The sequence below is a fragment of the Typopeltis vanoorti genome, chromosome 1 (genome assembly GCF_054136105.1).
Source record: "Typopeltis vanoorti isolate ZY-2024b chromosome 1, IOZ_Tvanoo_1.0, whole genome shotgun sequence".
Classification (NCBI taxonomy): domain Eukaryota; kingdom Metazoa; phylum Arthropoda; class Arachnida; order Uropygi; family Thelyphonidae; genus Typopeltis; species Typopeltis vanoorti.
Genome location: NC_143549.1, coordinates 73,432,542 through 73,448,639, shown reverse-complemented (window position 1 = coordinate 73,448,639; position 16,098 = coordinate 73,432,542). Strand labels below are relative to the sequence as shown.

The 16,098-nt window shown below is 35.4% G+C and overlaps 1 protein-coding gene across 3 annotated transcripts in view; it reads right to left on the bottom strand.

Annotated features, from left to right (window-relative positions):
* Nucleotides 1–16,098, bottom strand: part of LOC150110088 (U-scoloptoxin(05)-Sm1a-like) — a 95,979-nt gene that overhangs the window by 72,935 nt on the left and 6,946 nt on the right. The window lies entirely within an intron of this gene.

Sequence of the window (16,098 nt, the reverse complement as noted above, 5' to 3'; positions counted from 1 at the left end):
GCATGATTACATGGATGACATCTCTGAAGCGTTAATACTGATTCCTAATCTCCCCATGAGAATTAAGCATAACATTAAATTCTACTTCTGAACCTAAAAGCGTTCAGGAGAAAAACTTTTGATCTGAGAAAAAGCATTAAGTTCTGATGAACCCTTTTTTTTTTTTTGAGTTCTGGAGCAGAACTAAATAAGTGTTTCAGGGTTCTCTATAAATATAATGCAAAATTATTTTAAATTCAATAATAAAGAAGAATAAGTTATAGCTTAACCTAAAAATGAACACGGATTAAAATACTACTCAAAAAATCCACACATGGCATACAATACAATAATGTTCTGCTTATAAAGCCTTCATCAGGATCATAGAACAATATCGGAATTTTGTCAGGTGAACCAATATCTAACATTCCTATGTACACATCGCAACAAAATTCGTTAGACATTCAAAATTGCTTAAAATTCACGATACCTAGCAAGTTTTTGTCCCTTCAAGTGTTGCTCTTTCACAAAGAACAAAGTCAACACGCAAAACAATGAAAAAGAAGAAAAAATGTTTATATGTTGCTTTTATAAAAGATTAAAAGCAATCATTCATTTCATTTTTTGGTTCTATTCTTTGTGAAAAAGTAATACTTGAAAGACATTATCGAGCAAGAGTTTTGTTGTATTGAATCGAACACCACATTTATCCGCAAGCTTTGTGCCAGGATTCATCATTCTAAACTTATTCCCAACAACCACTTTACTACTCCAAATTTATTACTCGAAAAAAATTTTTGCGTTTTGATAACTACATAATCAACAATAAAGAACAGATCTTTGTTGTTTATTTTGTGTATGTAATTTTTTGTCGAAATATATAGGACTGCCAACGCAAAATGATTCTCTCTCTCTCTCTCTCTCTCTCTCTCTCTATATATATATATATATATATATATACATACATACATGTACAATAAATATACAATAGTATAAACAAGATAAACTGAAAGAATCAATCTTCAATATTTGTGACATTAAGAATATAAATTATACAACGAACAGCTCTATTCTTCAGAATTCTTCAATATACAGATCAACTCCGTTATTAGATTACACTGGCGCATATTTCGGTTTTACTACAAATGTTTATTTGTAGTCTGTTGGCTCAATGGACACAGTGGATATAAATAAAGATATACGGGAATTCGTATGATTGCTTTTATTATTATTACAGTGGCACTTCCGTGGAGTCTAGGGACTTATCGCGGAAGACTTGCTCTATATATATTATTAATAGCGAACCTGACTCATCGTGGAAGGTCTCGCTAACCCAGCCACGTCTATAATGCTGAGCATTAAACTTATTCCTACTCTTAGCATTCACTCACCCACCTCGCCATTTAAAATAAATAAAATAAAATACTGTTGCTCCTTCTCATTACTCCCTTGCACAACTTTCAGAGATGGTCCCCCCTCTTCTTGTACCGTTTGCGAATATCTCTCCCATGTCCATCCATAAAATACCTCTCTACAGCTTAAACGTCTCATTCACATTATATCACATAATCCTTTTTGTCTTTCATTTAACAAACCGCAAAGATCACATGACTTCAATTTATCCTTGTAGCTATCATTGTATACGATCAATCTGCCTCTCTTCTTTATTCCAGCCTGGTATGGGACGATTAACAAAGTTTGTACACTGGCTTCATAGCTTTAGTTGTTCTGATTGTTATTTTAAAGACTCCAACGGAATCCAGCTCTGAAGTGACTCGAAAAAATCCTTTCAAAAGCTTTCAAAAATCCAAATTCAACTTGCAATCTTGTAATTTTATCAGAGCAAAAATCTTTCAGACATAAAGGAGTTGAAATATTCTGTATAAATTAAAAAAACAAAAAAAATAAACACTAAACTTATTAAAGTCCCTTTCTTAGGTTCTTTCAATTCCCAAGAGTTGTTACTTCCCGATCTGACTACTCTGCGGCATGTTTCAGTAGAAGATAATCTCTTCCAATAATTATACACGGATGTGGCTACATCATCCCTTAATGCGCTACTAAATCTTCTACTTGTGATTGGATAGCAATGCTTGAGTTGTCGATATCTAGTTAGTTCTTGTGATTCCCGTCCACTTCATCCAGAGATCGAGGATAAGAAAAGCAATTTCCTTCCTTACATCGCCGCTGATCGCAAAACCACACGGTGGCTCACGGTCGTTACAAGAAGAAAAGAAAAAATAATAGAAAAAAAAATGTAATGGGACTGTCGCTTTCTCTCGCTAATTCTTCGTCTTCTTGCTTGTCACCCAGCAGGCTTGTGTAAAGTGAAACCTTCGATGTGCGTCTGTTAGTACCAGTAGAAAGTAAAGAGAATTGGTATTGATCGAGAGAGTAGAAAATGCCAGAGAAAAAACGCTAAAGAAAACAGGAGGTGTTTTCATCACAATAACCTAATCAAAATATTCACCAACAGCTGATTTCGTATTTTTTTTTTTAACTTTCAGGAAATCTGTAAAGAATAAAAGCAATTTTATGATAAAAAAATATGCAATTTTTGGAAATTGGTTATATTTCATACATAGCACGCCATTTCATTCTACCATTATATCTTTATGATAGCAATCAACATAACTGAACTTCACTGACAACGCATTTTTTCTATGTAATGCGCATGCTCCAACTTACATTTCGTCTGCTTTTTACTGTTAGCTTATTCAATACAGAACTTCAATATCGTAAAAATGTTTGTGCTGTTACTAAGAGTAATAGTCGTGTAAGTATAATTAAGCAAAACTTCAGAATTATCAGAAGTAATTTGGGTTCAAGAAAAAATAAATATTCGGATATCCAGTACGCTCTAGGCTAACGTAAGTAATTAATAAAATTGACTAGCCACTTACAGAGAGAAACTGATGAAGTTATGTACATTAGGACCGTCTCAGGAGAGTAGCAGGAATATCGTAGATGGCTGTTGTTATTCCTTAGGCGCAACAAATCAATAACAGTTACTTCGTTGCGGTATTCTAAGTCTATCCACGCCAAATTTAATAAACACGAAAAGAGTGAATAGCTTTCTTTCTCTGCATCTCTGCGTTGGTAGAGCTTATTTGTATTCTATCTGTGTCTTCTTAGCAAATTTTATCTTTACGTTCTTTGCATGAAAAAAAAGTCAGGATAAAATAAAACGTCGCTCAGAATTCATGGAATAATTTGAAGGGTTAATAGCTATTATTTATGCATTAAGTGAATCTATTTGACTGATTTTAATGCAATTGCTCTATCATATATCTGGATTAGTTACCAGGAATTTAATTTACTTTGGAAAGAAGTTCGAAGAATTCAAATATCTTTTCAGGCTTAAAAGTGAATGGCAGAAGCTTTTGCCAGTCACGCAGAGGAAGCTGTCAAACTGTAATGATTGCGATGCTGAAAAGGTTTTTTTTTTTTTTTTTTTGTGTGTGTGTGTGTGTGTGTGTGTAGCGAAGAATCGAAGAACGAATATAAAGTCAAGCCCTGGGAAAGCGTTTAAGGGTATGCAGAATAGTAAGAAGAAACGTGAAAAGTACATTGAAGGTGATTATTAATGTTTATACTGAATCTTCAATTTTAATAACCAAAGTTTAGGTAAGTAAGCAAAGTCACCGAGTGATAATTTACTAGGGATGAGGAGACTAATGAGATTTTCAAGCTAAAATTCAAGCAGAATCACTTTCCTATGAACAGTTTGTTAAAAAATATCCCCATTTTGAGCGAATACTTCTCTAAATCCAAGTAGTAAAGCTGAAGTTAGCAAAAAAGCTATTAAAGAGGGCTATTCAGGAAATTCTATGATTGATTGATTCGATGCAAAATAGCCCTCGTTTATGGAAGTATTGGCATCTTTGACATAGTTTCGTTCTTACTGATGTTTATTTTAATATACAGCGGATCACAAACCAATTTAAAACATTTTCTTCGCCTTCACGAATGATGCTATCATACTCATCTTAACCTATTTCACTGATTAACAATTTTAACCATTGACCGATTATATTTGAGAGAATTCAAAAATTAAAGTTACCGAATTTTTTGGAGAATATCGCTATCGCTTCATGTATGCTGTTTATTAGTTATTTCGCATAAAATAATTCATATTTGCATAACGCACCACCTATAAAATAAATCAGAAAAAAATATTTTTTTAAAGTAGTACAAATTCGAGTCTAATATTTTCTTCCTTGGGATACATAATGTTTTTAATATTCATATTGCAAAGTTGGGAAGATGGTCAAGGTTTTTCTCTCTTTACTTTTTTTGAAACTCCTTTTCCCAGCAAAGACTTCCACAATCACCTCAACTTGATTTTGATATTCAACTAAGATTATTATCAGAAAATAATTGTTTGAAAACTGAAAAAAAAAAGACTAAAGATAATAATTAATCAGAATTTGAAAATTTAATAATACTAATAGGAAAATATTTCACTGTGAAACATTTTAGTAAGAACGAAATGCTTCGATGATGCAGGTTACTCTGATGCATTCTGAATAACACATCATGAGAACAATACGTGTTTCGCGTTACAATGATCAGGTTTCAAGTTCCTGAAGAATTTTCGAGCCAACTACAACTATTAGTCTATCTCGTATCGAAGGTTATTTTTCTTCCTATATCGAAAATTCAAGTTTTCTGAAAACACTGCACAGACAGATAGCTGGATTGTTTTCTGGTCTTAGCTGCCATTAAATAATTGTAAGAAACCGAATTCAATTAAATAAAAAAAAAACACATTCCGCAAATTGTATTTATGAAGTAGATAATGCTTTATTTCCTGTATTTTTATACTATTAAATCAGATAAATTGGTGTAAAATATCTTGGTTATTCAGAAAAAATAATGAAAAAAAAAACTGCAATTTAGAAAGTTATAAACTGATGGTGCGGAGACCTTGATAAAGTCTTCCCTATCAACTTTGCGGCTTCATTGTAGTGACGGATTGTAATTTTATTATTATTATGTATCGTGAATGCATTTCACCATTCATGACTCGCTGGAGAAGTTTTACTAGGAATTTCTCATCGATTCAGTCTTTTAGGCACAAGTCTCATTAATTAACATGATAACTAGCCAGCAGTATTCGAAGCACATCTTATCAGATAATGCACTACACCTCAATCCATTTCTCAGAAATGCTGAAAATATGCTGTAAACGTTTCGCATTTACGAGATTGTTGATGTGACGCATTTACAGAATGTTTTAGCAGCAGGAAATATGTTTCCTTCATGGCGATATACAACATTGTTTCATGTACATGTTACCTCTGAAAGGTCGAATATTATTAGCTGAATAGTTGGAAATATTTTAGAAGAGAATAAATATTATAGTTATTTCATGTTTTCCCATTCGGTGTTTCATGTAGTGAAATTCATTTCATGTGTATCTTGTATACAGCTAATGCTAAATTGTTTCGCGTGGAATGCGCTCGCGCAGTAATAGCAGACGATTAACTTAAGTGCTTAATAAGCAAATATGTGGTGATTTATATGAGAATTTATTAACTAGTTATTTTCATCAGAGATTTAATTAAAGCGTTTAATCTTTCGATCCATGTTTATATTAGCGACGAAGGTAATAGTTTCAGAAGAAAGTAAATATTGTGCTTAGCTGAACTTTAGGGAGAACTTCGGTGTCGATGAGCCACTGAGTGTGAAGTGAAATTTCTGGCCATTCCGGTAACGTATGAAGCCTGGGAAGTGTTGTCTGTTCTTTGGGATATAAAATAAATAGAAAGCGTGCTCTTGTTGCCTGAATGGCTTTTAGGCAGCATTTTATATAACTTTAAGTTAGCAACTATCGATGAGATCAGCTTTTGTTTCACAGTACTGAAGATTTTATCTTCTGGCCAACAGCCGTGAGTGGAATGAATATTGCAGAAGGAATAATCATTTTTGACGTGTTTTTTAATGCAAGGCCCAAGGATGAATAGAACGTAGCTTGCATGAGAAAAGAATCCAAAATAGTAATAAATTGCTGTCCTTGAATGCAAAATTCAAGCAATTGCTACCAGGAATTACTCGAATATTTTTATATAATGTGCAACTATCATTTGGCCTGAAACTTAAAATTCAGTTTCAAAATCGGATGTTTATGTTTAATTTATGCAGTTTGACAGAGTGATTTATGTGTTATTCTTAGTTAGGTCTTCAAATATGAGGAGCGGATAGCTGTGTGTGTGTGTGTGTGTGTGTGTGTGTGTGTGTGTGTGTGTGTGTGTGTGTGTGTGTGTGTGTGTGTGTGTGTGTGTGTGTGTGTGTGTGTGTGTGTGTGTGTGTGTGTGATCAACGCTTTTCAAGATAAACTAATACTGGGCAGTCAAAATTCAAACCTTGATGACGTATTGAATTATTCATAGTAATCAGCTCAGATACTTCATAAATAAAACGCAGTGTTATATTCTTATCTTGTAGTCTTAATTGAAGTGTTGCTTAGTTAATGTGTAAAGTGACTTCCATTTTTAACCTTTTAGTTACCTAATTTTCAAACAAATAATCTGAGATAATTTGCAACGAAAATATAACCGTGATATCTGTCTCTGCAACAGGTTGTGAATTGAATAATTGAGCATTGCGCAGTTCCTGAAAATTACTAATTGGCAGGCTGAAGAATATTTTGCTAATTGTGTAACCCTTTATAAGGGCATTGCAACATGATGAAAGTCTTGAGTTTTCGGAATGGGAAGAATCCTCCGGAAACTAATGTTGTTCATCCCTGAGGACCGCGAACATGCCGTCAACAGACGGACATAATATATAAGCCTCGTAGTTTACTGTGTCGACTAATTCTAATCAAAGTAAACCAAACCAAACGAGTTCTAAGTGCCATTTTAATCAAACTGGATAAGTACTAATTTTAGCTATTTAAAGTTATTCGGGAACATGCAATTAATTCTTTTCTCCTTGCAAAACAGACAACCTGAATAGGTTTGTCTGCTTTTCGGTCAGTTCCCACTATAAACACTTCTGCCTTCTTTGAGAGCTAATTCATTTTCACTTGAAAACTCTAAAGATGTGTCTTAGCGTTCTTGACAGGATTTATCTTGGCAACCAAAGAATGTCTGCTTTTCGGAATGGTCAATGGAAGAATCAATAAATGCATACTTTATCTTCCGTATTTCTGTGTTTGAATAATTTTAATTTGTACTTCAAAGCACTTAGTCTTAATTATACGGTTTATTACTTTATAAAGTTTTTTGGAGAAATCATTGCACGCAAAATATTCTTACCAGCTTGTGTTCGTAGTTAGAGGTGAGGTGAATAAAGCAGCCTTACTTATTCAATTATCTAACTTGGATATTTCCATATATTATTGATTAGGTCTGACTTATAAATAAATGTTCGATCTTTGGCAATGTACGCTTACTAAATCATCAACACAACTGGATCCAGATAAATTATCATCCTGTATTTCAAAGTAAGTTTTGCTTTTGCAAGCTAGAATTTAATTTTCCAGAGGGACCACTTATACTTAGTAAGTGCTAAGTGTTATCAGTAGCAACTTTACTAAATACGTACTATCCCTAAATTTTTAATATTTGCTCATCGCTCTGCGACAGATATGAATAGTTAAGGCTACACTATTTATTCTCTACACTCATCTACTTAGCATAGTATTTTTGCAGTTAATTGCGTTGGTTGTCTGGCCCGGTTTGCCAAGAAAAACTTTGCTACCTCCTTATGAGGCTGGTTAACTCCACCTTCAAGTTCATATAAAGATTCCTCGAGTCACGACGAGAATCGAACCCAGGTTTTTTCCATTCGACGGGAACCTATCCTGTTGCTTTTCTGACTACGTTACCGAGGCTGTAACATTAAATGTTATTTCACCTTCCACCATGCTGAGAATATATAATAGTTTTAGTTGATATACTCGACATTAATCGGAATGTCTCTCTCTCTCTCTCTCTCTCTCTCTCTCTCTCTCTCTCTCTCTCTCTCGAGTATATTTATTGGAAGAAAACATACTCGTCTGATCAAAGGAAGCATTTTAGTGTCGGTACTTAGTAGAATCTCAATATTATCCGACATGATAAAATGCAAACGATCCGCGAAGAAGAAAGACTTTTTCCCGATTATCCTAAAATCATACGCCTTATATTATGGCAAACCGGCCTTCCAGATATATCGAAAACAAAATATATATATATATAAATATTTTTTAACTCTATTTAGAAAGAAAAAGTTACATCACTTTGTTTAAAATAGTGGAATAGGAAAGCAGAATCTAAGCATACCTTATCTCTTCCCCTTACGGAGACTACCACAGGAGATTAAAGCACCACATGGAAGGCGCCCAGTACTCCCATATGATACTTCGTTCCTTCTATCGAACCGTAAGCAGATGTCTTTTTCCCTAGATAAAAGTTTATGTTCTGTAGCATCCAAGTCTTTTGTTTCACACGGCCGAGGCAATATTTATATACGTTGTCAAGGAAACGCTGAGATATGTCGAAAATAATTCAGTAAGGGGAGTAGGTGGGGTAGGGTATAAAAAGAGAATTGTTGTCTGGATGTATTGCTTAAATTTACAATCTCCATCACTGGGATTATGAAGGCATTTGAAGATTTCCTCAAGCACTAATCCGTATAGAGAATTAACACTCTTATAATACAAATGTATGTGAGCAATAAAAACTACTCCGAAAATATTACAGATTCATAAATAGGATTTTAAAAAAATCTGCCGATGTAGATAACATAGAAGGGAAGTCTAAAACATGTACTTTCTTAATAGATATTCTTTAAGTTAGTTCTTTTCTTGTATAAGTTATGGAAAATATCTTTCACCAAACCTTGTTCCTTCTGTATTTTTTTTAACTTGCTGTCTTTTATTATCTGCACTTGCAACCTTTCAAAGACAGGGTTTTATCCCTTTCTCAATTTACTATCTACCATTTGTCAACATCTGTTATGGACATGTCGACAATGTCCACACGCACGCACACACACACACACACCACAGAGAAAAAAAAAAGTTTGACCTTTATCAAAAGAAGGAAGGAAGATTTAAAGATGTCTTTCTAGAAGAGCATTTCGTAAACTTTTTTCTTTTTTTTATGATTTGTTGATGTTGCTGACCTTTGCTCCTTCGGTCACTGATCAGCGGGGGATTTTCAGTTTTATGGGTTGAATAGTTAGACATGTCGTAAACAGTATAAAATGCGAAACAAATTTTGACTTGACATCGAGCTCTGTGGCTCTGACACGTGGAGAGAAACCATTAAAATGTCGCTCGTTCAACTTTTCAATCCATGTCAAAAAGAGCATTGAAGAAAAAATTCCGAGAAGTTTTTGAAAGGAAGATGCAAAAAGATGTGAAAATCAGCTAATGTGGTTTCCTGTGGAACGTCAAGAGGAATAATGCATGACATACCATTGAACAGAGGCTGGGAGCATGCACGTACAAAATAAACGGTCACAATAAAACTGCTTCACAAAACTTCAGTTCGCGGGTAGCATCTTTAACTGGTTCAGAGTGCAACGGCTTCGCAAAAACTCATCTCTCTCCACTGAAGGAAATTTTCAGCCACTTTTTTCAAGCTAATCGATTTAAGTTCCTATAGATAGCTTTTTGTGACACACTCAGATAGTGTACGTACAATACTGCACTATCTAGATTGCATAAAATTATCATATTTAAGCGGACAATATGAATATGTTGATAACGGCTTCTCGATGATCAAGTAACGAAGATTTAACGGTATCTGTTATAAGTATTAATGTTTGCCTCCTAATTAATTTTCTACCAGATGAAGGTAATTTTGGAGCAGCTGCTATCGTCCTGCACCGAGCCCTCGATTATAGTGCTTCTTACAATGGAAGACCACGCGTTTTGGTTGAAAAGAGCAGGATAAAAGGGGGTTCAAAATTCATCAATATTTTGGATGATATTTTAAATGGATATTAAAAATGCAACTGTCAGATATAACACATAGAGCCTTAATGCCTTGTCTCTAGTCACTGCAGCCGAATATTTCGTAAAATACAAAAACCACAATCTGAGTTATGTTTTCTGTGTTTTGTCATCGTCAATAAAGTTTAAGAAAATACATCGACGTTTGGAAGCGGAATTGTTTCAAGTGATGATCCAATGAGAACTCTGCGAAAAAAACATCTATTTACAACCTTTTGCCTATCAGTTATGTTGATTTTCACTGGGAAGTCTGTCTGTCTATTTTTTGTGAGGATGACAAAGCAGAAGGATAAATCGTGTTTTGTGAGGATAAAAACGTCCCAGAAATACTCTTTGTTTCCTTGATGTGATTCTTGTCCAATTTTTTTCCAAATTTCAACTATTGCTCTTCCGAAGGTGCCACGGAGGCACCCATGGAGAACTAGACGGGTGGTAAACTTGCCCTTACGTGTATAGATAAATAGTCGCGGCATTTTTATATTTCAAAATAAATTTCATCACAGTCATTCCCATTTCCTAATATGTATTCTCAAAGGTTTTACAGGATATTATAATCGTATTACATAATTATTACATATTTATATTATTACTAGCCTACTATCAACAATTTTCTTCCAAATTAATCTGTTATTTCTCAAGTCTCAAATACTGTGAGATCTTACATTTCGGTTTTCTAAGGTGATGTTAACTGCATCAGTCCACTTAGATCTTGGTTGACCCTCTGGATTTTTTTTCTATTCCTATCAAACACCTAACATCCTCATTTGTAATACAATACTGCCATTGATGCCGTCTTCTTACTTCTCTCAGTCTTTGATAAACTGCTTTATTTCTAACCCAGCTCTCATATTCAATTTAAAACTGGTCGCACTATTTTTTCTTTCATTCGATATAAATTTATTCAAGGCTTCTCAGCATATTAGTTTCGAAAAAAAAAGAAACCTATATATGAAATTTCACAGTATCCTTTGTGTTTTCGATTGCCCTTGTCAACACTCATGACGCTCTGTCAGTTGAAAGTGCGTCTGGACATTTGTGTGTAAATTGGACTAATGTACTGAAATGTTTGTAATCGTTTTATTATCCCGATACAGAGACTTGTCTCTTTCCTTCCTGATGATATAACTGACTGCTGCTGACAGCAAAAACATACCATCTATCAAGTTACTTTTCATCTTGATACAAACAGTTTGGAACTATAATCTGTTAGAAATTACGGCCAAAGCAATAACGTCTCGTGAGATCTAGTTATGTTAACTGCTTGTATTCTGGATGGTCTCCTTAAACACAGCATAAAAACCAGAGTTCTTGGAAGCAAAAACCATTTACTTTCGTATGAACTCACGTAGTTGAAAAATCCCTATAAAGGATGGCATCTTCTTTACCGACTGAATTATGAGCATGGAGTAAGGAAAAGATATACTTTGCGACTGGGATATGTTGAGTTTAATAATCATCGTTAAAAATCATTTGGGTGATGAATGTTAATGAGGATCTCACCGTGAGTTAATATCATGATCGATTTAGGATTAAAAGATCGATTTCAGTTATAAAATATGATTGTTATTTAAGTTAGAAACCACACATTACCGCTACATTAGTAAGCATTATATCATTGTACGTGGACTGTTCAATAAGTAATAAGACTAATTTTACTGTGGCGAAACCACTCATCACAATATTAATTTCTGTGGAATAAAGAAATGTTGCTGTCTGTATTGACAAAGGAGGTTGATAGATGGCGTATACGGGCTGATGTGCCAGAGTGTCACGCGACTAAACGCAAGTGCTCATTGGCGCGCCTACGAGGTGCGACCAGTCTTCGAAATGGAAGCGTCCTTGGAACAGCGTTATGCGATTAAATTTTGTGTGCGTTTGCAAAAATCGGCATCGGACACTTTTAACATGATACGCAAAGCTTTCCACGATGAAGCAATGTCGAGGGCAAGTGTTTTTCGCTGGCGTAAAACTTTTAAGGAAGGAAGGCAAAATGTGGAAGATCTTGAACGTGAGGGAAGACCTTCAACGTCCATCACAGAGACAATGATCAACACAGCAGCGATTATCATCAAGCACGTCAAAAAGAAGTGTCCATTGCTGACGAATGGCTTCTTATTGCACCACGATAATGCAAGGCCACATATTGCTGGTTGTGTAGTGGACGTTTTGCAGAAGAACAACACAGATATCCTACCACACCCTCCATACAGTCCTGATCTCGTGCGATTTCTGACTGTTTTCTCAGCTCAAGAAACCGCTAAGAGGCCGTCATTTCGAAAGCAACAAAGCTTTTGTAAAAACTGCGGAGGCGGTTTTGAAAGCACTCTCAAAAAACGGACCCTCACATGTGTTTAAGAAGTGGACGCAACGTTGGGATAAATGCATCACGTCTCACAGTAGTTATTTCGAAAAAGAGCATGTAAATGATGACGATTGAATTATAAACAAATATTGAAGTAATCCAATGAATTTACGGCATTATCATATACTTCAAACCTCTATTTGTCAGTCAGTATCAACGATGTCCTTTGGTTGGAAAGATTTACGTTTGAATCTCCTCTAAGATGCGATGAACCTTCATGATGATTTTTCAAATGAAGGAGAGTTATTTTGCGACTGGAGAAACAGACAAATCAGCTAGAAAAATACATGCTTTGGCAGATTGTGTCGATAGGATTAATCATCTCTATCATGACGAAGAGGTTTATTCGAAGCCAAGTTTCTACGCCATGAGCCTTTAAGAGGAAAACAGACGCTTAAGTTTATACATCACTACCAATCCTGTTAATGAACATCAAACTTCAGTAGACAACTTGGCATAAAATATGTAGTCCACAAATCATATAAAGAATACATAAGCATTCTACTTACTAATTAGAACAAAAATATTCAATAATCTACCACTCAATAAATATTTAATGAAATAAAATTTAACTTTACACGAACAGTTGTAATACCCATAGATTGTTTGAAGGAATCTAGTAATGCATTTCTTGAACGGCTGGGTTTTTTTAGTATTTGGAGAAAAGAGTGAAAGGAAGAATATTCTCGGCAACAGAAGTACACGAATGAAAGAGGAAAATATAAAGTTCATTTGGTAATTTTAAAGGCGATACTGAATGGACGCTAATGAGCAAACCTGCATGAGTTTACGTGCTATAGGAATGACGAAAATATAGGATAAATGATGAAAGTTAGTTTAGCAAAATAGTGCCCGTAAACATATCTGTGGAAGAGACATAAATCAGAAATAGAACGTCTATGCTAAAGTGATTGGGAGGAGTTTATGAGAGAGATATATAGAGAGAGATCATTTAAATATATCCCTCTTCTGGAGAACGAAGAGAAGAATTTGAAGAATTTTAGGGAAGTTGAGTGCACCACACCAAATGCTACGAGATAAGTATTTTAAGTATTATTTGGACCGATATGGAGTTTGTGTAAGGATAACAGTTGTGTAAGCGAGAAGTAATGTATCTGGAGTGGAAAAGAACACGAAGTTTTTGAGGGATGTGTGTGTGTGTGTGTGTGTGTGTGTGTGTGTGTGTGTGTGTGTGTGTGTGTGTGTGTGTGTGTGTGTGTGTGTGTGCGCGCGCGCGCCAGAAAAACTGTATAAATCGGCCCAAGAACGAACCTCATATACTGTAGATTTTTGTATTATCAAAAGTAAAGAGAGAGAGAGAGAGAGAGAGAGAGAGAGAGAGAGAGAGAGAGAGAGAGAGAGAGAGAGAGAGAGAGAGAGAGAGAGAGAGAGAGAGAGAGAGAGATGGTTGTTAGACCGGTCTTGCAAGAAGGAAGACAAGGCTGTGGTTTCATAACATTGATATTGATATTGACAGCACCCCATTAGAATGGCAAGGAGATTGTTGTGTTTAAAGCATCAGATTTTGCAGGTTTTGAAGCTCGGAATGTTTGAGTAATGCAATATTTGCCAGAAGAATAGAATACTATTACCAGATTTTGCGAGAGAGAGAGAGAGAGAGAGAGAGAGTCAATGGAAATACGGAACTTTAGGATTAGCCCTTGTTGTTTCAGAAATCTGAAGTGAGGAAGCCATCTACCAACACGGTAGCGAACGACTAGAGATAAAACGGGAGGATTGTACTGCACAGGTTAGAAGATAGACCATAATACAGTAGCTTGCCGAGTACTAAATAATCAAGTAGTTTTGCTAAGTGGGTATCTATGCTAGACCTAATGAGATGTTCTAGAAATGTCTAGAACGACCACACGAATTTATTCAAACATTTCCTAGTAAATTCACAGTAAACTGATCTCTTGATGGTGCTATACATAACGATTTATTTTATATAAATTGTTATTATAGATTTATTTTATCGAATCTATCTTTGTAGCGGCTTAAGTTTAAGAGCGGGATTTATTATATAAATTCCGCTCTTAAACTCAACTCTTAAAAACTTAAATTCTGCTATTAAAGCATGCAAATTGGATGACTAACCAAACAAGTTCATTATAAACCATCAAGAAAAAAAAAAGACCGGGTCACCAATTGAAAATATTCTCATGTCACCATAAGATTCCAACCCACAGTCAATTGATTGGAGAGTGGGAATGCTATCCACTCGACCATAAACTAATAAAATTAGTAGTTTTAGGCCTATTCCAGCTTCAGAACTATCGATGATGACGCATATTGCATAAAATATCCGGAAACTACTAATTTTATTAGTTATGCAAACAAACCACTTGGTTGGTTGAGTGGACAGCATCTCCGACAACCAACCGACTGTATGTTGGAATCCTATGGCGACAAGGATATCACCATAGGATTCCATCGCGAATATTTTTAGTTAGTAGAGTGATGGTCTTACTCTTTCCCCATCGCAAGTGTGAGACCATCACACTGCTTAATAGAGGCTTGAAATTGTACGGGAAAAAAAATACACATTTGTTCGCTGGACCAGTTTCTGGATTATCCGGTCCCTCACATATACAACGTTTCGGGCATTAATACATGGTCGCCTAATTAAGATTAAATAATACGGAAATCCTGCTCTAAAGATCAAACATGGAACTTTTCCAAGCCATTTCGGGCTTTCAATAAAGAGAGTGGTAGTCTCAGGCCTAAAGAAAAATCATAATACGCCTGAAGGCATTCGCGAAACCACCTTTCATCTACCATTTAAATATGAACAAAATTAATTTGGTCGATAATCTTTTGTATTACAAAATTCCAAATTTCATCACAACAAGTCAAAGGATTCAACAAATGAAAGAAAACTCAGGCATATAGGGGGTAAAAAGCGTATTCAGAGAGCTATATTTACTATTGCTTTTCGTAATTCTGTTGTATAATTTGATTATCGATACGGAAGTGATGCAACATTGCTATAGCAACACAGATATCACTGTTGAGCTGTAAGAGTTGAGCTGTAAGAATTGTGCCATGACTTTCAAACGTCCTGCATCCACTTCCAGCTTACAACACAAATAATACTTAATGGGGGGGGGGGAGTCAAGAACGAAATAGATGATTTTTACTAATGAATATTTATTATCCTTTCATTTGGTAACATTTTGCTAAAATTTATATATAAATATTTATTCTATGCTACCAAATGCTTTTTAAAAGCACACTTGGTATACCTTAAGAGTCGATAAGACGGAGTTTTTTTTACTTTATGACAAATTAATGAATGAAATGCTTTGAACTTACAGCCCTCTTTACTGAAAGGGCGCCACTGGTGACGAAAGGGGAAAACAAACAGGTTCTATGCTGAAGCCATAGTAAAAGCGAACCGAAAACGAATTACCGCAAATATTTCCAGTGTGTCACGTGTTGGGTATTGTAGTCGTCAGTAACGGAGAGCAGTCTTAGCACGCGGACAAGGTAACTGGTATACCCACATTCATTTCCGGTTGTCTACATATCAGTGATGTATTGCTTTAATCCTGCTAATGACGTCACTTACTCTCGAACTCCCCTCTCACGCAAATGTCCCTTCGCACTATAATCAGACTCCCCGCAGGCAGGACACCCATAACAATGACGATAAGCGATGGCAGAGGGATTTAATCCCTGGTGGCTATTGACAACCGCAGCCCTCTTGACAAATGTGGCACAAGGGTGACAGCTGGCACGTGCGCGCGTCGCTCCTGGTTCTATCGGATCTGACAACAGCACGCGACACACTATAGAAAACTCC